The following is a 24472-nucleotide window of genomic DNA, read 5'->3' as shown; positions in this document are numbered from 1 at the left end:
GAGCGTTATGAAAGAGAGGAGTTTTGGCTGAGTCATGACAGATGAGGGCATTTTCCACACAAGTAACAGCAGAGATGAGTGGGAAAAGTAAGGCTTCAAGAGAGATGATGAATCCAGATTCCCACTTTAGACAATGAGGCTGTGAGTCCCCAAAGCATTCTGAGCATGGTCTTGAGATATGGCTCCTCTAGGTTTTGGATTTCAGAAAAACTCATATGTAGGTACGAGGAAGAGAGATTGGAGAGAGCAGATCAGATAGAATGGGAGAGTTGTCAAGAGGCTGCGGGGAGTACTGAGAGCTGATCAAGAAAAAAGTGTCCACAGGAGTGTCCCTACTTTGGAACCCCTGTACGCTAGTCTGTCACATGCACAACCAGATGCAGGAACTGTTGGCCCAGAGTCATTGCTGAGACGGTGCCAGACTACTTTTGCCATGGAAGGATAAAGTCTACAGAAGCGACAGTTTCTGGGGCAATTTCCTTAAAAAGCTGCTATTCTTTGAGCCCTGGGGAGAGACAAAGCTGAGCCTGAGGAGGGAAGTGTGGCCCAGTATGTTGTAACTGCCCACATCATTTGGTGGCTAGGTGAGAAAGGGAAACTATAGCACAGTTACGCCATCATCTAACCATTCAGGGATAAGTTATCAGTGTGTCTGAAGGGGGATGCTGGATCACCCAAATAACTGTCTTTATCATGCATCAGAGTGAAACAGAAGCAAGAAAAGAAAGGGTGGTGTTTTTCAAGTTCTAGTGTACATACTGTTAATAAAGATTTGGCCTTGACCAAAGGTCATTAGGAAATTAGGGTATATGATTATTTTAGGGACCCCTCATGACTCCAGACAAGTGAGTTTAGAAGTATTTGGCAGTCCATTATTTTTATCCTCTTATGTCACACAGGCCTGTTTATTAGCTAGGCCTAATTCCAGGTCCTGTGTTGTGGCCTTCCAGACTTGCTTCTCAATGATGGAGGGTTTCTGGCACTGGAATTTATAATTAATATCTGGGTCTAGAATAGGAGTGTTCTACAATTTGGAAATGGTTCATCTAGTACATGGTTAATGTTAATCATAATTGGATTTAATTTCCAACAAAGTTCAACTGAAATCCCCTTTTCCCTCTATCCTATTTTCTTGTAGAAGAGCTATAACTAAATTACCCATGGCATTGTCAGATTTCATTTTGGGTTGAAATCTCATGTTTGATTTTGGCACAGAAACTATTTTTTGGGTGGGAAAGTGTTATAAAATATACTTCAGTTATTTTCTCAGAATAGGAAAGTAGAAAAAAGTATCTTCTCTTTTGGGTATTCTACCCAAAAAGGAATTGAGTCTGTGTCACATGCTTAAAACTGTTAGGTGTTTTTGAGGGGCAGGGGAATCTTTACCAAGTAAATGCAGAAATGCTTCGTTTATTTAGAGGCAACTTTTTCAGCAGCCTTGATTATCTGGAATGTAGCCAAGAACAAGAATGTAATAAATATAGCCACTAAACTGCCAAAATATTATAAAAATTTCAAGTCCCCAAGCTCTGGCTCTTGACACGCACATCTCTTAGGTGTTCCCACAGTCAATTTACTGTCAACTGAGATACAACAAAACAATCCTGATTATGTATTTTCTTTGCCCCTCTGCACGTTATGGGTAGGAATGGAGAGATGCACAAAGCAGGCAGAAGAGAAATCTATAAATCTATCTATTGAGCTGGACCAAGAGCAGGAGGCACAGGTCTCTTAATAAAGGATGATAGACACCAAGAGAAATTTAGACTTTGGTCCATTCAGTGCCTATACAATACATTGAGCAAACTATAAACTTTTCATACTATAAAATTAAAGTGAAGGGTCAGCAAGTGGCATGGTGGTTGTGGCACTGGACTCCCACATAGCTCTGTAGTTTAAATCCTGGACCCTGCTGCTCGGAAATTACCCTGGGCACATTGTGTATGTACCCAAAATCCTGAGAGGAGAATGGAGGAGAAGGGATTGTGGCATGGCCATTCTACCTGTGGGATGATTTCTCACTTCCGTCCCTCTGTCTCTCTCCAGCAAATGCATGTGCCCTATGGCAAACAACGACAAGAACAACAACAAAAACAAATACCCAGAACAAAATCCTTTTTAAAAATCAAAATGAAATAAGAGCAGCTTTGAATCTTTAGATTAAAGAAACATTCATTTTTTGTGAGACTATATCTTTCTCAAAAAAAGAAACCAAAAACCAACGACAAAAAAACCCCCGTCCTCTTCTCCCTGGTCAAAGGACTAGAGAAAAGGAAGCCCACAGAGACTTCGTGGGGAGCCCAACCTCAGCTCTATGTCCATGCCTCTATAGGGTCAATGGTTTGCTTGAATCAAGCCCTGGCTATTCCAGGATTCATTCATAAGCCAGGATTGGTGAGTGAGCCCCTCTGCTCACAGCAGAAGCAGCTACAAAGATGACATAGTGAAGCCCTGTGTTAGTGCTGGACTGAAAACGTACTAGAACTAATGATTGAAAACTTGTCAACATTAGCAAAAGACAAAGATCTTCAGATTCGTGAAGTGAATATAACCCTAAATAGAATAAACTCAAGGAGATGTATGCAAAAACACATCACAGTCAAATTTGAGAATACAACCCCCCCCCCAAATTCTTAAAAGTTGGCACAGAGAAATATTCACTACCTATAAAATAAGGGTGATTTGAGTCACAATGGTTTTCTCATCTGAAACGATAGAGGTCAGAAAGAAATGGCACATTTTTCAGGTGCTGCAAGTAAAGAACTGTCAATCTCAACTTGAATATCCAGTGGAACTATCCTTCATGGTTGGAAGAGAAATAAAAATATTCACAGATGAAAGAAAACTAAGATAAGTGGTTGCTATCATAGCCACCCTTTAAAAATGTCCAATAAAGCTCTTTAATCAGAAGGAACAGTGATAATAGAAAAGGCTAGAGCTGTCAGAAAGCAATGAACAATGGAATGGACTGAAATAGAAACAAACACAGTAACAGGGAGGCCAGAACGTAGGTGATTAATGGAGCCAGGTAGCACATGGCCAACCACATGTTTAAATCCCAGACCCAGAGACTTGGAAAATATGCTCAGTGCATATGCCTATCTGTCCCAGATCCTGACAGGGTGGAGAAATAGAGGAGAAGGAACTGCAGCACAACCATATCACAGTGGTGGTGTTCAATTCCTCTCCCTCTCAGTGGTCAAGTCCCCCCCCTCTCATTATTTCTATCAAAAAAAAAAAAAAAAAAAGAAAGAAAAGAAAAATAATAGTTTTTTCTTTACCTCATGGGTTTCTTTAACTATATTTTATAATCTTATGGTTGAAACCAAAATCATAAAACTATTTGATGTAGTACTCAATATATGTAGGGGGAGTACTTTTAAGATTATTAAACTCAGTGAGTGAAGATGATAAAGGGATCTAAATGAAATGAAGATTTCTGCACTTCACTTGAAGTGGTAAAACCAATGTTAACAGCAGTAGGCAGTGATAAGTTGCATATATGTGTAGTGATAACTAGACAACCACTAACTATATAAAATAATATTCTCAGAAACATAATTAAATAAAATGACACTCAAAAAAATATTCAAGTAACCCATGAGAAATCAAGAATAAAGAAATAGGGAAGACAAGAAATAGAGAAAAACCCCAAAAATTAAAATGATAAATTCCTTGGAATTTCTTTTTTCTTTCTTTTTTTTTTTTTTTTTGAGAGGTTTTTGCTATAGGGCGCGTGCGCTTGCCAGACAGAGAGACATAGAGACAGAAAGCGAGAAATCACCCCCTAGAGGGGATGGTCACGCCGCAATCCCTTCTCCTCCATTCTCCTCTCGGGATCTTGGGCACGCACGCACACGTGCTCGGCGTGAGTTGTAAGCCACCGGGTCCGGGACGCGAACCGCAGTCGACTACGTGGGAGTCCAGCGACATAGCCATTATGCTAACTGCTGGTTCCCAATTCCTTGGAATTTCTACATGTACTATCATGTCATCTTAAATATTCCAAAAGTGTTTCTTGTTGAATTTCATTTGTTGTTTTCTAATTTTTCATTGGCTAAAAATTCTAGTACCATATTGGATAATAGAATTGACGTCCTTATATTATTCTTGGTATTCAGTCTCTCACCATTAATAATAAAGTTAGCTGTAGATAAAATTATTTATTTTATAATTTTTTATTTACATTTACTTGTACAACTTTACGATATATAATATGGTTTTTCAAAGCATGTATGCAGTGTGTGGTAATCAAATCGAATACATTACCATATGCATCGCTTTCAACAAAGAACCTTACATTCTTGTGTCTATTATATGCCTTTTTTCTGAGCCCCTCCCACCCACTCCTCACCACTCATCTTCCTCTCATACAGTCTCTGGTATCTATACTTGTTTTCTCTACTGTCTCTGAATCATTCAATTTCTGTCATAGAGTGCAGATATCTGGTACATATTGAACAGGAATATACAGTGTTGGTCTTGAATAGTCTGACTTATTTCACTTAGCATTAAATATTCTGTATTCATCCACTTTGTATCAAATGACAGAGGCTCACTGTTGTTCATGTCTGAGTAATATTCCATAGTGTATATGTGCCACATTTGAAAAATCCAGTCATCAATTGTTGGGCACATGTCTTAGCTATTGTAAATAATGTTGCAATAAACATGGATATGCAAGTGTCTTTCCAATGGAATGTTTTCCTGTCCTTTGGGTAAATAACAAGGAGTGGGATTACTGGGTCATAAGGTAGTTCTATTTATAGGTTTCGAGGGACCTCCTTATTGTTTTCCATAGTGGCTATATTTATTTACATTCACATCAGCAGTGCAGAATGGTTCTCTTTTTACCACAGGATCAACAGTACTTGTTCTATGTTTTTTGATCATAGCCATTCTGACTGGAATTAGTGATACCTCATGGTGGTGTTGATTTGCATTGCTCTTATAACAAGAGACTGAATTTTTTTTCATATGCTTTTGAGCCATTGGTATGTTTTCCTTTGAGAGATTTCTGTCCAGCTCATTTGCCCATTTTTAAATTGGATTATTAGTTTTTCTAGAGGTGAGCTGCTTGAGTTCCCTATATATTGTGATTATCAATGGTTATTTGCAGCATTGTTTACAAGAATTTTCTCCCATTTTGTGGGTTGTCTTTTTATTCTAGTCATTGTTTTCTTTGCTGTGCAGAAATTTTTAGCTTGTTTATTTATTTTTTAAATTATTGCCTGCACTTTAGGGGTTTTATTTAAAAAAATCTTTTCTTATTCCAATGTCTTCAAGTGTTTCACCTGTGTTTTTCACAAGGAGTTTTATAGTTTGAGGCATTATGTTTAGATATTTGATCCACTTTGAGTTGACTTTTGTTAATGGTGAGAGATAGGGGTTCAGTTTCATTTTTCTGCAGGTGGATATTCAATTCTTCCAACAAATTTCATTTTTTTTGAAAGGAATTTCTTTTCTTCACTGAATTGTCTTGTGGCTTTTGTCAAAAATCAGTTGGCTGTTTGTGATGGGATTTATATCTGGATTCTCTACTCTGTTTTATTGGTCTGTGTGTTTGTTTTTGTGCCAGTACCATGCTGTTTGGATTAACATAGATTTGTAATATATTTTGAGGTCAGGTAGTGAGATCCCTCCTAGAATTAATTATTTAATTAATTCATGCACAATATTGCTTTACTGATCCAGGGTCTGTTATGATTCCAGACAAATTTTATGGTTTTTTTTTTTTTTTTCTATTTCGGTGAGTGATGCCACCAGTAATTTGATCTAAATCACATTGAATTTAATGTGCTGTTAGATTTCATATGTTAGTATTTTGTTCAGGATTTTTGTATCTGTATTTAGCAGGGATATTGGTCTGTAGTTCTCTCTCTCTCTCTCTTTCTTTCTTTCTTTCTTTTTTTTAAAAGTCCTTGTTCATTTTTGGTATCAAGGTGATGGAAGCCCAGTAGAATGAGTTAGGGAGGGTTTCATCCATTTGAATCTTTAGAAATAATTTGAGGAGAATTAGTGTTAATTCTTCTTTAAAAGTTTTGTAGAATTCAGTTGTAAAGCCAGTAGGACCTGGGGCTTTTCGTTGTTGAGATTATTACTGATTCATTATTATTGTTTGTTATGTGTCTATTCAGGCTTTCTTTCTCTTCCTTTGATTTAGATATTTTGTATGTGGCCAGAAATTTGTCCATCCTATCTAGATTTTTCCAGTTTATTGGCTTATAGTTGCACATAATATCCTCTCCTGACCTATTTCTGTGACATCTGTTGTAATATTGTCTATTTTATTACCAATTTTGTTGATTTATTTATTTGAGATTTTTTGCTATAGTGTGTATGCACTCATTACAGAGACAGAGAGAGACAGAGAGACATTAAGTGAGAAATCAACACCCAGTGAGAATGGTCATGCTGCAGTCCCTTCTTTTCCATTCTCTTCTTGGGATTTTGGGCATGCACACACACATGCCTGGCATGTTTTAAGCCATCAGGTCCAGGACTCGAACCTGGTCAACTACGTGGGAGTCCAGCAATGTACCCATTACTCCATCTGCTGGTCCCCCAATTTTATTTATTTGGTTACTTTCTCTGTTTAGGGTCAGTCTAGCTATTGTTTTTCAATTTTATTTATCCTCTCAAAATACAAGTTTTTGATTTGTTGAGTTTTTATATTTTTTAAATTTCCTATTCATTTATTTCTACTCTAATGCTTATTTCTTTTCTTCTAGTATGTTTTTGTTCTTGCTTTTCCAGTTCCTTGAGATGTGTCATTATGTTATTTATTTGCCATCTTTCTATCTTTTTTTCTTGTGAACACTAATTGCCATAAAATTCTCTCTAAGGCCTGTTACCATTGTGTTCCAGAGATTTTGGAGAGTTGTGTTTTCATTAAAATTTGTTTCAAGAAATTTTCAAATTTAAGTCTTAATTTCTTCAGTCATTTTGAAAATTTTCAGGAATTGTTTGGTTTTCATGTTTTTGTGTGTTTTCAAAGGCTCTTTCTGTTATTGATTTCAAATTTAATTCCACTGCGTTCAGAGAAAATGCTAGATTCATTTCTATACTTTTAAATTTATAAAGGCTTGTTTTGTGCCCTGTTACATTGTCAGTATTTAGAAACATTTCATGTGAAGCTGAGAATAATATGTATTTTGTAACTATTAGGTAAAATGTTCTATAAATGTCTAGCAGGCCCATTTAATTTACGATATAATTTAGTTACCATGTCTGTTTGTTTATTATTATTATTATTTTTTGTCTAGATGACCTGTTGATTGGTGACAGTGTGGTATTTAAGTCCCTAAGAGTAAGTGTGTTGCACTCTATTCTCCCTTTAGATCTAACAGTATTTCTTTTATGTATTTAAGTACCCTGATGTTGGGCATATAAACATTTGTAATTGTTATATTTTATTGGTGAATTAATCCCTTTAATATGATAGATATAATGTACTTTGTCTCTTTTTACATATTCTTGGCTGAAAAAAATTTAGTATTCTTGGCTGAAATTAAAAAAAAAAATTAGAATTTGAATTATGTCTTCCCGTTCCTTCCTTGTCTGCATTGTTTCTGTTGAGAGGTGTGAGGTTAGTCTGATGGAGTATCACTTGTAAATAACTTAATGTTTCTCTCTTGCCATCTTTAGAACATTATCTTTGTCTTTGACTTTTGCCAATTTGGTTATGATGTGCCTTGTAAAGGATATTATGTTGAATCTACTTCATGTTCTTTCTATTTCCTGTATTTGGATGTCTGTGTTTCTCTCTAGATTTGGAAAGTTTTTAGATAGTATTTCATCAAAGATTTGTGATGTGTTTATCCATCTCTTCACTTTCTGGAATACCTGTTATATGGCTAGTCAACTGTTTAATAGTGTCCAAAATTTTTCATATATTGTCCTCACTTTTAGTGGTTATTTTTTCATTCTTTTTGGTAACTTGGACTAAATTGTAGATTTTGTCTTCAATTTCAGAGGTTCTTTCTTCTGTGTGGACTAATCTGTTAATACTTTCAAGAGAGTTTTTAAAATTCCTGTATTGCATTCTTTATATCCAGAAATTCTGTTTAAGTTTTTTTTTTTTTTTTTAGGGCGTCTCTCTCTCTCTTTTAAGACAGATTTTTGCTATAAGACGTGTGTGCTCACTGGAAAGACAGAGAAGGACAGAGAGACAGAAAGACAGAATTCCCCCCCCCCCCGGGGGGGATGGCCATAACACAAGCCTTTCTCTTCCACTCTTCTCTCAGGATTTTGGGCAAGGATGCACACATGCCCAGCACGCATTTCAAGCCTCTGGGTCCAGGACTTGAACTGCAGTCAGCCATGTGGGAGTCCAGCTACATAACCGTTACACCATCTGCTGGTCCCTCTAACTCTTTATTGATAGACTTCCTTTTTCATGTCATGGAATGTTTATCTTATCTCCTGGAATTGTCTATTTTCTCTTGCATTTCATTGAATCTGATTATGATCAATATTCTGAATTCCTTTTGTGACATTTCTGTGATTTCTTTTATCTATTGTTGGTGAGCAGTTTATTTTGTATGTGTGTTTAATAATTATTTTATTTAACTTTATTTGTTAATTTGACCAGAGAGGGACAAAGTGAGAGAGAAAGTGAGAAAACAAGCCACAGTTGGCCATATGGGAATCTAGTGCCCTTAACCACCATGTCACCTACTGCCCCCATATTCTGTTTATTTTGAGGAGAGGAGAAACATTTTCTTTTTCTTTTTTTCTTTTCTTTTCTTTCTTTATTTCTTTCTTTTTTCTTTTTTTTTTTTAACATTTCTTGTGTGTCTGCATTGAATTTTAGGCATCTGATGGAGTACTCACTTCTTCCTAATTTTTGAAGTAAATTCTGTAATGTCAGGGCAGGACAGTCTTAAGTTCCAAATGTGACCCTGGCAAATGGTCCCAGAGGGGCCAGAAACCAGCTGGATTTTTCAGATCAGAGTAGGACTTACATAACCTGTATATGAGAGCTGGATGTGGAGTAGCTCTTCAGTCCCACTTGGCACGCTGGCAAGGTGGTCCAGGAGGCAAATATACCTATGAGACCCTGGACATGGGTTCTAAGTGGCCTGTATGTAACACCTGAAGGTGGTGCTTTTTACAAGGCTGGAATTTGGCCCTAGAAAGGCAGTCAGTGAGAGAGTATGCAGAGTAGTCCACAGGATCTGGGTACAGCCCTGCCAAGATGTTCCAGGAGGAGCCAGGGGCTGGCTGTGCCTTCAGATCCAAGCCGGCTTATGTACCCTATCTCTAATTTATGGCAGCAGGTGATTCTCTGGACCTGAGTACAACCCTGAAAAAGCAGTTTAGGAGGGGCCCTAGGCAAGTCTATCTGTGAGACACAAGAAACAGACTATGCGGCCTACATGGCCCATAGGCAGAGTGACCCTCTGTGCCTGGATGCCTGGATGTTGCTCAGAAGGTCGTCAAACAAGGGCAGGAGGCAAACCAACCTGTGAGACCCTTAGCAGAATCTGCAACTATAGAGCCTGGGGATTCAGGATGGGGATAAGACTTGAGCAGATCAGGAGGTTGTCTAGGGTGTGGTGCCTTGTCTTCCCCACCCTGATCTGAAGCGGGGAGGGGGGGGAATCTGTTACCTTCCTCTCTGTCAGTTGTCCCTATTTGTTTCATTTTAGTTTTTATTGATTTCTGTTCTAATTACAATTTGTTTCTTTCTGTTTGTTTTGAGTGTATTTTGCTCTTTATTTCTAGGTTCTCAAAGTACAATAGAAGCTTAGAGTGAGAGTTTTCTTCCTTCTAATGTATACATTTAATTTCCCCCTTAGCACTGCTTTAACTGTGTCTCATAACTTTTGCTATGCTGTATTTTTAATTTAATTGAGTGTATTTTTATTAATGTTACTTAAGTTATTATATTACTCCTTTCATGAGTGAGTGAGTGAAGGAGAAAAAGCATCCATGACAGAGTCTTTTTTTAAAAAGAATTATTTTATTGTTGTTATTATTGTTATTACTATTGTTATTTTTAATTTGATCAGAGAGAAAGAGAGAAAAAGGGAAAGTGAGAAAGCAAGACACCAGGTCTGGAACTCAAATTGTGGTTGACCATGTGGGAATCTAGCATCTTAACCACGTTGCCACCTACCGGTCCCCAGAACAGAATCTTAATGCTGTGACCAACCCCCAGCCAGCCCTGGATCATGTGTACATGTAGCTGGCTTTATTCTGGGAGGGTATCTGGATGAGAAACTCCCAGCCTCACAGACCATTGTATTTTACCACTGTGTCACCATCCTTTCCCCTAGTTTAATATATTTTTAAGAAATCCCTTGAGGCTTCCTCTTTGCCCTATGGATTATTTAGAAGCATGTTTGATTTCCAATTGTTTTGCGATTTTTCCTTCTTGATTTCTAGTTTGATGCTGTTGTGGCTGGAGAATAAACTGTATGATTTAAATTCTTTCAAATTTGTTTAAGTTTTTCTTTTCTACTTTCATGATAAATTATATGTGCATGCATGTAAGTATGTATGTGTGAGTGAGAGAGAGAGAGAGAGAGAGAGAGAGAGGAAAATAAAGGGGGGAGAGAGGGACAGCTTCCACACAGAAGGACACCCCATGATCCCTTTCTTTAAATACTCCATCCCATTGGATCTTGGGCACTGGTGCTCATGCCCATAGTATTTTCTACTGACTGGACTAGATATTCAAACTGTGGTTGCTATGTGGGATCTGGCTTCTCCTGAGTATCACATTACCACTGTACCATGAAGCCAGCTCTGTTGAAGTTTGTTTTATGGCTTGATATATAGTCTATCTTGATTTATATCTTATAGGCAATTTAAAATAATATATATTCTGCTGTTAGATGGAATGTTTTATAATGTTGGTTAGATCATGTTTGATGATGATGTTCTATTTTTCTACATATTTGTCATTTTTATGTCTCTTTATTCTTGAGAAAGCTATACTGAAGACTCCACCTTAATTGTGGATGGATCCCTTTTCCCTTTCAGTTCTATGGGTTTTTGCTTTGTTCTGTTGTATACACATTAACGATTCCTTAATATTCCTGGTGGATTGGCTGTTTTATCATCATACCACCTCTCTTTCTGTTTTTGGTAATTTTCTTTGCTCCAGCGTCTACTTTATCTGATATTAACATAGCCATCCCTCTTGTCTTTTAATTATAAGATTACATATAATCTTCATTTTTAACTTTTCGACCTATTTTCTTGCATTTTAAATGAGCTTCTTGTATACATTATAGAGTTGGGTTATGTTCTTTAATTCATTCTGCCAATGTCTGTATTTTAATTGACATAGTGATTTACATTTAACAGAATTATCGATAGGACATCAATCTGACGTGTTTTTCTTTCTTTTCTCTCTGTATTTCCCCTTATTTTCTGTGGCTTATTTTAAGTTTTTAAAAAAATCAACTATGGTTTATATAGTTTTTGAGTGTATCTTGTTGAATGGCATTTTGGTGGTTGTCTGAGGTATAACACTGTATATTCATAACTTATTGTGGTAAGTCTACTGGGTTCATCATTTTACCAGTTCTGGTAAGTATAGCTATATTACCTGCTATTATGTTCTTTTCTTATTCTCAATTACAATATAATTTTCTGTTACATATTTACAACCACATCAGACAGTGCCATAATTTTTGCTCAAGATGTTAAACATAGAATAGAAAACTCAAGAGAAAAAGAAAAGTGCTGTATTTATCTATATTTTTGTTTGCTGTTTACTTCTTTCCTTATTGACTTTTCAAGTTTCCTTTTTCCATAATTTCATTTGTATTTATAGAACTTTCTTTAGCATTTTTTTAAATTTCTGCTTGCTACAAACTCAGTTTCTTCCCCCCTTTGAGAATGCCTCGACTTTCTCTTTATTTTTGGTGTTTTGCTAGATAGTCATTTACTCTCAATACTTGAAAAATATGTTACTTCCTTCTAGATTGTATGGTTTTCAATATAAATATAGTGTTATCTTGATTGTCTTTAAAAAAAGAGAGAGATTTTTATTATAGGGTGCATGTGCTCACCAGAGAGACAGACAGAGAAAGAGAAAGTGAGAAATCACCCCCCAGAGGGATGACCACACCACAGTCAGTCCCCTTCTCCTTCATTCTCCTCCCGGGATTTTAGGCAGGTTTGCACATGTGCCTGGTGTGATTATCAAGCCTCCAAGTCTGGCACTTGTACCATTGTCAGCCGTGTGGGAGTCCAACACCTTAACTACCACTCCTGTGCTGGCCCTGAATTGGTTTTTTTGTGCATAGGTAAGATGTTAGTTCTCCCTCACTGTTTTAAGATATTTTTGTTTAAATTTTCAGAAGTTTGACTGTGATAGACTTTTGCATGATTTTTTTTGTTTGTTTGGTTCTGATTTGGTTGGCTCAGCTTTTTGAATCTGTAGGTTTTGCCAAACCTGGGAAGTTTTTAGTCATTATTTCCTTGAATTGTTTATCAGCCCCAACTTCTTGCTCCTATTCTTTTAGAACTCAGGTGACATGAAAGATGATGTATCTGTTGTTATAGTATTCTAGATCCCTGTGGCTCTTTTTCTTTTTTTCATTCTACTTTTTCACTGTTGGTCAAAGTGGACTATTTCCATTGTTCTGTCTTCCATCTCACTGATTCTTTCTGCCATACTCCCTATTCTGTTGTTGAGCCCAACCACTGAGCTTTTTAATTTCAATTATTGTACTTTTAAAAAATAATTTCTATTTGGTTTTATCTGTCTACATGTTTATTTTCCCATGTACGTGCTTCTTTTTCTTTGCTGTGACTTTTAATTTATTTGCTGATAATTTCTGTTTTTTCAGTGGTTTCAAGTGTGTTTGTTATTGCTAATTGAAGCATTTTTATGATAGCTGGTTTAAAATCTTTGTTGGTTAATTCTAACTCTGTCATATTAGTGTTGGTATCTATTGATACCATCCTGGCTGAGAGAGAGAAGTAACTTATTACTGCTCCCTATAGGGCCTCAACTAACACCACTATTTGGGGAGGAGGGTCTTGGTCTTATCACTGCTGGGCTGTGGTGAATATACTGACTCTCCAGAGAGAGATTACCGTAACAAATACCTCTCTCAGCTAGATTATCCTAGCAGAGATAGGGATGTCTTAGTACAATGAATTGGAGTAAAAATCTAGACTTCCCACGTGGTCTCCACTGGCATCATGTGAGGGCAGGGGTATGTTTTAGAAGGAAGTCTAAACTCCTACTCAACCTTCTCTGACACTATCTGACTGGCTGGGGGCATTATCTTACAGCCTGGCAAGGCTGAAAGTCTAGCACCCTGCTTAGCTTTTCTTGGGATGGGTAGTGGCTTGGCCACAGTTTGTTCTATGGTGTTTGGCTAGAGTTTGTGGTTATTATCTGAAAATGTTCTGTCTTTCCAAACTGTCTTTTCTTGGCTCTCTGGCTAAGAAGAGCAGACTTTTGTTGAAGCTGCTTTTATCTGTGTCCATTGGTGTTTCCAGTTTGCTGGCTTTTCAGCTACAAGTCTGAGATATATGAGGTGAAAAGGTAGCTCAGGAAATTCCTTGTTGTTTTATTACTTGGGTCCTGAGGTCCCTGACCTGTCTGCTTTCTTTCCACCTCTCAGAATATTCTTATATCTTTATTTAATTTATTAGGTTGTCAGAAAAGTCATGACATATTTTTGCATAGAAAAATATAAAAAAAAATACATCATGACTTTTTCAACAACCCAATATATCTAATGCCCAGGAATGTAAATATATATATATATATATGTGTGTGTGTGTGTGTGTGTGTGTGTGTGTGTGTATTTGTCAGAGGGTGTGTGTGTTGTGTGCGCGTGTGAGTGAGAGAGAGAGAGAAAGAGAGAGACAGAGAGAGAGAAAACCCTCCATGGGGCATGGTCATGACACAATCCTGTCTCCTTTTCTCTCTCCTTTTGGGATTTTGGGTTTACATATGTGCCTAGCATGTTTCTCAAGCCACTGGATCAGGGACTTAAACCACATGATTATCAATGTGGGATCCAACCACTTTAGCCACCCTACCATTGGCTGGCCCTAATGTCTAGGGTTTTTAGTTTTACTTAGCAGGAAGAATAAGGAAAAGTATATCTCCATCTTTGCTTAAGTTCAAATTCTGGAGTTGCATTTTTAGTTAGAAGAAATGTGCTTCATTTAGGTAACTTGTGACAGATTCCAGCCTGGTAGATTACTAATTTTGCAATGTGATCAAGATCTGAAGCAGTAAAAGCATCACCGAAGGGGCTGTGTTCTATGTACCACACACCAAGCATACTGACTTTTACAGCCGTGGCTAGCTTCTGTGAACAAATCTTGTAATTGGAACTCTCACTGTAGCTTTTTTCTTAGAAATCTGTGTTGAGAAATGCTCTGCTGTACTGGGCTTAAGTGAGATTAGCATCTGAACATGTTGCTTAACATAGCTGCTATTTCTACACAAATTGATTTATATCAGGAAATCTACTCTTGGCAGTTCTTAGACAACAGAACCAGCTAATTCATACAAACACATACTTGGCAGACTTTGGTTATCAGAGGAGGAAAATCATCTGTAAAAATGATGGATATGATAGGTGTAAAATGGATGGAAGGTGCTGGAAGATGGAAAAAGAAAAGTGGTCCCTGATCCAAGAATTCAGTCTAGTGGGAGAGAAATGTGCAATGAATTGGTTCCAGAGCAGTGGGACAGGAGAAGAGCCTTGGAGGTGGTGTGGAAGGAGATGCTAACTAGCAGGGGAGGCTGGCGGGGGGACAGATGAATGTTGATAAGCCTAGTAGAGAGGTGAGAAGCAACATCTGAGCTGGGATTGTGGAGATGATGTCAGGGTGAAGGGACCAGCACATGCAGGAGTCGCCAAGGAGAGTCCATTACTGCTAAAGAAGAGAGTGGCAGCAATGTTGGAAGCCATGCTGAAAGTATAGGCAGAGAAAGACTGCAAAAGATCTGGGCCCATGATGGGGAAAAAATTAGGAGTATTCTTCCCCACTAGGGCACATACGCTCACTGAAGAGAGACACACAGACAGACAGAAACAGTGAGAAAGAAAGCTAGAAATCACTCCCCAGGGGGAATCGCCACACTACAATCGCTTCTCCCCCATTCTTGCCCCAGGATCTTGGGTGTGCACACATATGCACCTGGTGTGAGTTTCAATCCACCACGTCTAGGACTCAAACCACAGTTAGCCATGTGGGAACCCAGTGATGTAACTACATCTTCTGCTGGTCCCAATTTATGAGGGTTTTTTTTTTTTTTTTTTTTTTAACAGGATTTGAGGAGAAGATGCTTTTTCTTTTACGTTTTTTCTTTTTTCTCTCCTTCCCCTTTCCCTTCCCCTCCCCCTTCTTCTTCCTCCCTCCCTCCCTCCCTCCCTCTCTCTCTTTTTCTCTTTTTTCTTTCTTTTTTCTTTGAGTGAAAGAGAGACAGAAGGAGAGAGAAAGACCTCTAGCAGTCTTCACACCACAATCCCTCCCCAGTCTCATGGGCACAAGCACACCTGTGAACCTGGAACATTTCCATGTGGGTCAGCCTCTCAGAGCATCATGTTACTGTTGTGCCACTGGCTGGCCTACAAAGAGGTATCTTTCTGATGCTGCTGCATGGCCTCAAGGCATAGAGCCATGCTCAGTGGGGAGTCACAGTCAGGTGATTCCTCTGTGCTGTATGATAATGCTGTCCTCCAGCAGTGCACAGGCATGGAGTGAATCTCTGTTCCTGGAAGTATGCAGAGGTTGGATGCATTGGCTGGACACCCACTGACTAGGAATTTATTTCAGAATTTAAGCAGTGGGCAATTGGATGAGAGGGCCTCCACGTCTTTTGAGCCTGAGAATGTACAATTCATATTTACTAATAGACCAGGGGAAAATCATATTAGGATCAAAGTATGAGATGCTCTAGTCTATTGGTACTCACTCTGAGGGAAATGGAAACTTTGTGGTTTTCATTATTGATGTTTTCTTCATGTATCTTTCTTGGTGTCTCCATGTGAATCTAGGATGGACCATATGCCCAGGTGTACCCCAGAATCAAACTTGTTCCAAATTGGGGTAGTTTGACAAGGCCCATTCTGACTTTCTGCAGTTAATGTTTTCAGATTTAGCAGAAAGCTCAGCCAGCGATGAGAAGAGGGCAGTGACAAGTACACACTCAGCAGAAATGATGTGTTTTCCTTCACTATTTACTGAAATAGCATTCTTTCTCTTTTTTTCCCCTCCATTCTTCCCCTTCCCTGGGGCTGAATCACCACCATCATCATCAAGGTATTGGCTAGTTGCACTATTCAACATAATGCAATACATACTTAGTCTCCTCAACGACCCTGTAAGTAAGGTTTCTTTTTAATCACTACTTAGCAGATGAGGAAACTGAGGCCTATAGTGATGAGGAAACTTGCCCAACTATGTAGAATTGGATGGAGCCCCTGACTTCTGATGCTGAGCTCTTCACAAGTATTATATGGGAAATCTCTTTTTATTTTTTAAAAAATGTTTGGTCAATGATTTTCCTCTTTTTTTTTTTTTTCTTACACACACACACACAAAATTCTCATCAAGATGCATGGAGTTGTTATGAGGCCGTGTCAGTAAAAAACATCCCATCATAAATGAATGCCCATACACTAAGCATGCCCAGATAACCACTGCCATGATCAAGGCACAGACACGACCAGCTCCCAAGGTGCCCAGTTATACTCCATGACACTACCCTGAGACTGTTGCCACTGACCAGCTAGTATGCTCAGAAATTCCTTCATAGAGTATCGTGGGTCATAGAATATATCCTTATTATGTCTGGCTGCTTTCACTTAGCATCTGTGAGAGTCATCAGCGGTATGCTGGTCAATTGGCAGACCAAAACCCAAACATTAAAATACAACAAAAACTAAAGCAAAGCTTTAGTGTTTACCAATTTCAGTGGTATGACTAGTCCCACCGTGGCTGATTTTAAGCCACTAATGACTTAATAATCTGCTCGCAACATTCCAGAATAATTTATGATTAGCCCTTGTGAGCAACTAACAGGCAGAATACACTGTGCTGCAAGATCCATTCATATTGTGACTTGTAATTGTATATCATTCGGTATGAGTATGTGTGGGTTCTTTTTATTGTGGTCTTATGGCAGTGTGCTGATTTTCAGAAGAAGCCTCATTAGGGGTTACAGTTTTTGTAGCTCAGATGCTTGGAAGTCATGAGCTCTGGAGTCAGAAGCCTCCAGTTCTAGTTGTTGTTGTTGTTCTGCCCCTCCTCCCCCTCCTCTCCCTTCCCCTCCATCCCCCTCTCCATCCCCCCTCACCCCAGACATCTGATGTTTAGAGATATGAAATAAGCTTCCACCAAATATGCACATACTATAAGTAGAAAAAAACAGTTGAGAGAAATTAAAAGAAAAACTTAAGGTCTGAGATTTCTATGTTACTATCTTATAAATTGAGACATAGTGTTTGTTGAGAGATGTTGCTATTTTTGCCACAGGGTACAGGTGCTTTCCAGGAAGACGGAGAGAGACAGAGAGATAGAAAGCGAGAAATCACCCCCAGGAGTGATGGCCACACCACAATCCCTTCTCCTCCATTATCTTCCCGGGATCTTGGGCACGGATGCACACTAGGCCAGCATGAGTTTAAGCCACCGGGTCTGGGACTCGAACCATGACTGGCTACATGGGAGTCCAGGGACACAGCCATTATGCCAACTGCTGGTCTCCCTCCAGTTCTAGTTCTGCCTTCACCAGTAACTTACTTGACTCCACACTCACCCTCATCTGTCTGGATGGGAAGCAGCGGCTCTACAGGCTTGTGAGTTTACATGGCACTCAGAGGATACTCAATAAAGATTCCCTCCAGCCACTTTTTTTTCCTTTTTAACCCCAAGGACGATGGCTACACCTTGGACAATATTGTGTGGAGATGTAGGGATCAATATCCCTGCATGGGTGTTTGTTCTGACATTGCAAGCATCTGAGGGATCCTCTGAGGAGAAGGAAAGGAAGGGAGGAAATGAGGAAGGAAGGAGGATTGGCCTATCAGTTTTGTGCCTGTGGGCCCAGCCTGAAAGAAGTCTGTTGACAATGGACTGCTCGACGTGGCTGCCTGTGATGGGCCCAGGAGGCACGCTATTACATGAAAGCGATGTTCTTTTTATACGAGAGCTGCCTGCCTGCTTCTAAATAGATCGTCACAACCCAGGCATCCTCTGGAGAAATACCCCACGACTGGGGGGGGCCTGAGAGGAAACCTGGAGAAAGGCTGTTGGCAGACCAGAATGATCATCTATGAAGACACGAAGATATATAAAATCGGGGTGCAGGAAAAATGAAAATTGGCTGCAGAGAAAAAGAGGTCTACCTTCTCTACATTCAAGAGTCTAAGCCTCGCTTCTTCTCCGAGAAAACACCAAATGGCGGATGACGCTGGTGCAGTGGCAGGGCCTGGAGCCCTGGGAGTCCTGGGGGTCCTGGGATAGGAGGCCCCAGCAGCTTCCGTGGAGGGTTTGGCGGCGGCCCGGAGGCAAGGCCAAGGACAAGGAGTGGATCCCGGTCACCAAGCTGGGCTGCCTGGTCAAAGACATGAAGATCAAATCCCTGGAGGAGATCTATCTCTTCTCCCTGCCCATCAAGGTAGCTGTTTAGCGGGGGCCAGCAGGTGGCACAGTGATTAAGGCAGCTGGACTCCCACAAGGCTGACTGTGGTTCGCGTCCCGGACCTGGAAGCTTGCTTTCTCGCTTTCTCTCTTGCTCTCTCTGGTCAACTTCAAAAAAATAAATTCTAATATAACAACAACAACAACAACAAAGAGTCTAAGCCTCAGCAGGGCAGAGAAAGTCTGCTGATACTGCATTCTACCATCTCTCAGCCAGGTCAGTGTGTCCACCTCCCTACACTCCTGAGGAGAGTGCAAGAAACCTCTTCCTTGTGGTCGGCACAGTGCGTGCTCTCTGCCACATGCAGGAGTCATCTGCTTTCTCAATTGTAAAAACACGTGTTTGTGGCCAAGCGAAACACAGTGCCCCTTCTTGCATGCGAGCTCCATCCATGTGCTTCTAACAGTTGGCTGTAACAGAGAACAGCATCTCCTTCCAACCCATGGCTGCTATCTTTGGATCCCCTTCCAATGCCCCAATCCCAGGACTTGAGGCTTCCCAGTAAAAGCATGACCTCTTAGATGGACTCCTTGTGTCCCAAGAGCAAAGACCACGCTCAGATCCCCAGCTGGAACCCCATGTCTTGGCCACTGGTCTGTGGTTCATACTACTGCTGCCTCCCCGGGGCTTTTTGAAGGACAAGCTAGGAAGAGGCAGCACAATATGCATGAGGAACAGCAAAAGTAAAGCTTCTAGAACTGGCAGGACCTAATTTTAATCCTGACTCTGCAAATGTGCTGGCTGGGTGAGTTCAGGCAATGCTAGCTCCCCTGTGTCAGGTGCAATTTAACTCGTCCGAGAGCCCTGCAGGTATAGTATGAAAACCCCATTTTCCAGGGCTTGGGGTGGAAGAGCTGCCAAGGCCATCTGGCCAGGGCTAGACCAAGTTGGGGTTTGAACTGGGGTTAGGCTACAAAGCCGTGGTCTGGTGCCTACTCCACACTCTAGTGCCATGGGCTGGAAGTGCATCTGTGGAACTGCATATGTCCCGTAGTGCTTCCTGTGGGTGGGGTGAGGGGTGCAGAGGAAACCCTCCCCACCCAGAGAAGGAGTAAGTGTGCAAGTGTGAGGTGAGTGTCCACTCGTGGTATGGCATATTTATTTCATCATTCCTTTTCGGTCAAGACATTGAGACTGTGTCCCACTGTTTACTGTCGTAAACAAAGTGGTAAAAAAAAATTTGAGATTCAACGTCTTTTTTTTTTTTTTTTTTTTTGAGAAGTTTTTGCTATAGGGCGTGTGCACTTGCCAGGCAGAGAGAGAGAGACAGAGAGACAGAAAGCGAGAAATCACTCACCAGGGGGGGATGGCCATGTCTCAATCCCTTCTCCTCCATTCTCCTCTCGGGATCTTGGGCACGCACGCACATGCGCCTGGCGTGAGTTTTAAGCCACTGGGTCCGGGACGTGAACTGAGGTCGACTACGTGGGAGTCCAGCTACATAGCCATTACGCTAACTGCTGGTTCCCCCTCAAAGTCTTCTTTACATCCGTACTTCCTTATGAGATATACCTGAAAGTCACATTGTCTTGTTTCAGGGTACCAAATATTTCAGGCTTTTAATTCCTGTTGCCAAATTGCTCTCACTAAGGGCTCTGGAGGGTTACACTCCCCAGTACTCCAAAATCTTTTTCTTTATAGCTGGAGGCTCTTTCTGAGCTAAGGCCAAGGCTGTGTGGTTTTGATCTTTGGTTAACACTAAAAAAATGCTGTGTGTGTGTGTGTGTGTGTGTGTGTGTGTTTTGGGAGAAGAGAGGACTGAAAAATAGTTTTCTATTAAAAAAGGGCGTTCTAGAAGAAAAAGATCTTAATGCCTTATTTTCTGTTTTTCTGATCTATTGTTTAACTCTCTTAGTGTATAAGCAAACATATAAAGAAATTAAAAATAACAACAAAAACAGAGAAGAAAAAGAAAAATCTTGCCTGCAAAAGTGAGAGTATGGGCACTTTTTTTTTTTTTCTAACTAATGGGCTTTTACAATAAAACTGAGAAGAGAGGGGAGACCCATCTAACCAGACTGTGAACCCGACTCTCCTAGATAGTAAATACATTGGTATAGACAGACTTGTTGATTAGCTTTTAAGTTGGAAAATATGGAAACCCTTTTGTTCTACTTGGAAACCGCAGTCCAAACATGGTCTGTCTGTCCTCTGGCAACCAGACTGGTGACTGTTCTCCCCAGCCCTGTGCCTTTATGCCTGTGCTTCTCGGGTTTCAAGCATCAGAGTGAAGTCACTCCCACCACCCCCTGAGGCTGCACTTAGACTTATCCCAGAAGACTAGGGAGGGCTCTGATGTTGCCCAGGTCAACGGCCCCCAGGCTGAAGCACTGGTGCCGGGGCTCTGCTGACCATGAGAGCCTCAAGTGGGCGGAGCTGCAGCATCTGAATGTAAAGACCAATGGCAACCCGCAAGGCCTTGGTCCTGGGCGCCACAGGGGTGGGGCATGATAGACTTCATCTGGCACCTTCAGCTTCCGCACTGTGCTTATGTAACAACACAGGAGGGCAGCCACTCTCTTCCTTTTAGTTCTTGGACATTGCTAGACTGTTGGGGATTGCGATGCCAGGAGTTGCCCTTGACTGACAGGGGCGGTCAGGAGACAGTGAGACAGTGGTGAAGCCTTCTCTGAACTCCATCTGCATGCTGTCTCACATATGCTTTATGCCCAAAGAAACTTCATGGGGCTCTATTTTTCTTTTAAAGTCAGTTTTCTGGTATAGCTTTTATATCCCTTAGCTGAAATGCTTGGGATCAGAAGTATCTCAGGTTTTTGATTTTTTTGGATTTTGGAATATTTTCATGTACATAATGAGATACCTTGAGGATAGGACCCAAGTCTAAATGTGAAATACATTTATGTTTCATACACACCTTATACTCATAGCCTGAAGGTAATTTTATGTAATATTTTTGTGTTGTGGAGTTTTGACTGTGACCTGTCTCATGAATTAGGTGTGGGCTTTTCCACTGGTGGCATAATGGTGGTGGTCAACAAATTTTGGATCTTGGAAATTTAGATTTCAGATTTTTGATTTAGAGATGCTCAGCCTGTAACCTCTTCAATCATGAAAAACATCTATTATGGACTGACTTCAAATTTTATAAATTGAACCTTTCCTCCACCTGGTATCTCAGAATGTGACTATATTTGGAGATAGGGCATTGAAAGAGGTAATTATATTAAAATGAGGCTGGTAGAGTGGGCCCTAATCCGATTTGACTGGTTTCCTTATAAAAAGAAAATTTGGACTTGCAAAAGAAACACCAAGGGTGCTCACATGTAGAGGAATGACCATGTGAAGAGGCAGGAACAGGGTGGACATCTGCAAGCCAAAGAAACCTCAAAAGAAACTAATCCTGCCAATATCTTATCTTTGACTTGTGGCCTCTAGAATTGTGAGAAATACATTTCTCATGTTCGAGTCACTTGACCCATGGTGCTTTGTTTTGGCAGACCTGGAATGCTAACACAATCCTCTCTCTTCTCACATACAACTTAACAGAACTGGAGTCCTTCTGTATATATGAGTGTAGTGTCATGCTTTATTCTCTCACCTCGGCAGTGTGAGCATTTTCCTGTGGTCAAGGTTCTCTGCTGGCCAGGAGGCTAAGGTTTGAATGCTACAGTTGGCCCTTCACAATCATCCATGGATAGCCATTCTCCTGCCCAGCCACATTTGTCTGTTTGTCATTTCTCAGGCTTGGTCTGTCTTTCCCCTCCCCCCACAACATCCACTCAAAGTGACTTCCCCTGCTGTCATTCAAGGTTTGGCTCATACCTAAACCTGCCATGAGCTCACTGGCCTATCCCTTTCTATTTAGAAGCAGACTTTCTCCTTTTTCCCAAAGGTTAGAAGGCAGCTCCTCATGGATTAAGGAGAGCAGCAACAACTCCAGAATAGCTTTATCTGATGGTTGTTGGGCATGAGGGTGAGGCTGGGAAGCCATGCTGGTTGTAGACCTTGTGTCGAAGGGCCAGAGTGACTCCATTTCTTTCAGAGCGACTCCATTTTGTTAAATCCATTTTGCTGAGAATTGGCACCATTTCAAGGAGGTGAGCCGGTCACGTAGGAAAAAGTCATGAGACCATCACCCCACCAGGACTGACCAATGAGAGAAACAAAGGAGATACCAGAAACCTGAAGTAACTTTTCTGCTGAGAGAAACAAAGGAGATACCAGAAACAGCTACACTCCCTGTCATCTACAGCCAATGTGTAGCTGCGAGTGCATTCCTCAGCATCCCTCGACTTCCGCCAACCAACAGCCAAATTAAAAACCCAGCCCAACTAATACCGGGGCTCTCGACTCTGACCTGCTGTGCCGGCAAGATTGGGACTCTTGGCTAGAGCCTGAATAAAAGCGACCCTCATGTATTCACATCGGAATGGCTCCCTGGTGACCTTTTGGGAATTTCATGATGGGCACAACAGCGTAAGATTGAGAAAATAGCAACAGCTGATACTGGAAAGCGGGTAGAGCTGGGAGGAGAGCTGGGAGTGGCTGGGGAGAAGCCTGAGCCTCTTTAAGTCATCCCTAGAAGAGAGAGTATGGGATCAGAGGCCAGACAACCATCAAATTCAAAAGTGAGGGTGAGCAGGAGCCCTAGCCATTCTAGCAGGAACTTACAGGCATGCCCTTCCTCCCTGGATTGGGTGTGTTTCTCCACTGCTCCTTATGCCGTGTCTCATCCAACTACTGCAGGAAAGAGAAGGAAAGAGGCATGGTGCATGTAATCCACTCTTTGGTTGTGAATCCTTTAGAGGAGGGATAGCTTTTGTGTCTGTTGATGCACTTGCCTCTCTTTTTAGAGCTATAAAAGAAATGATTTTTTAAGGTAAAATCATAACTGTTATGCAAGCATAAAATAAACACATCAAAGATTTTATTTAATTTATTAGAACTGGAGTCCTTCTGTATATATGAGTGTAGTGTCATGCTTTATTCTCTCACCTCGGCAGTGTGAGCATTTTCCTGTGGTCAAGGTTCTCTGCTGGCCAGGAGGCTAAGGTTTGAATGCTACAGTTGACCCTTCACAATCATCCATGGATAGCCATTCTCCTGCCCAGCCACATTTGTCTGTTTGTCATTTCTCAGGCTTGGTCTGTCTTTCCCCTCCCCCCACAACATCCACTCAAAGTGACTTCCCCTGCTGTCATTCAAGGTTTGGCTCATACCTAAACCTGCCATGAGCTCACTGGCCTATCCCTTTCTATTTAGAAGCAGACTTTCTCCTTTTTCCCAAAGGTTAGAAGGCAGCTCCTCATGGATTAAGGAGAGCAGCAACAACTCCAGAATAGCTTTATCTGATGGTTGTTGGGCATGAGGGTGAGGCTGGGAAGCCATGCTGGTTGTAGACCTTGTGTCGAAGGGCCAGAGTGACTCCATTTCTTTCAGAGCGACTCCATTTTGTTAAATCCATTTTGCTGAGAATTGGCACCATTTCAAGGAGGTGAGCCGGTCACGTAGGAAAAAGTCATGAGACCATCACCCCACCAGGACTGACCAATGAGAGAAACAAAGCAGATACCCGACACCTGAAGTAACTTTTCTGCTGAGAGAAACAAAGGAGATACCAGAAACAGCTACACTCCCTGTCATCTACAGCCAATGTGTAGCTGCGAGTGCATTCCTCAGCATCCCTCGACTTCCGCCAACCAACAGCCAAATTAAAAACCCAGCCCAACTAATACCGGGGCTCTCGACTCTGACCTGCTGTGCCGGCAAGATTGGGACTCTTGGCTAGAGCCTGAATAAAAGCGACCCTCATGTATTCACATCGGAATGGCTCCCTGGTGACCTTTTGGGAATTTCATGATGGGCACA

Source organism: Tupaia chinensis, unplaced genomic scaffold, assembly GCF_000334495.1.
Source record: "Tupaia chinensis unplaced genomic scaffold, TupChi_1.0 Scaffold000511_1, whole genome shotgun sequence".
Taxonomy (NCBI): Eukaryota; Metazoa; Chordata; class Mammalia; order Scandentia; family Tupaiidae; genus Tupaia; species Tupaia belangeri.
This window is presented reverse-complemented; position numbering follows the sequence as displayed.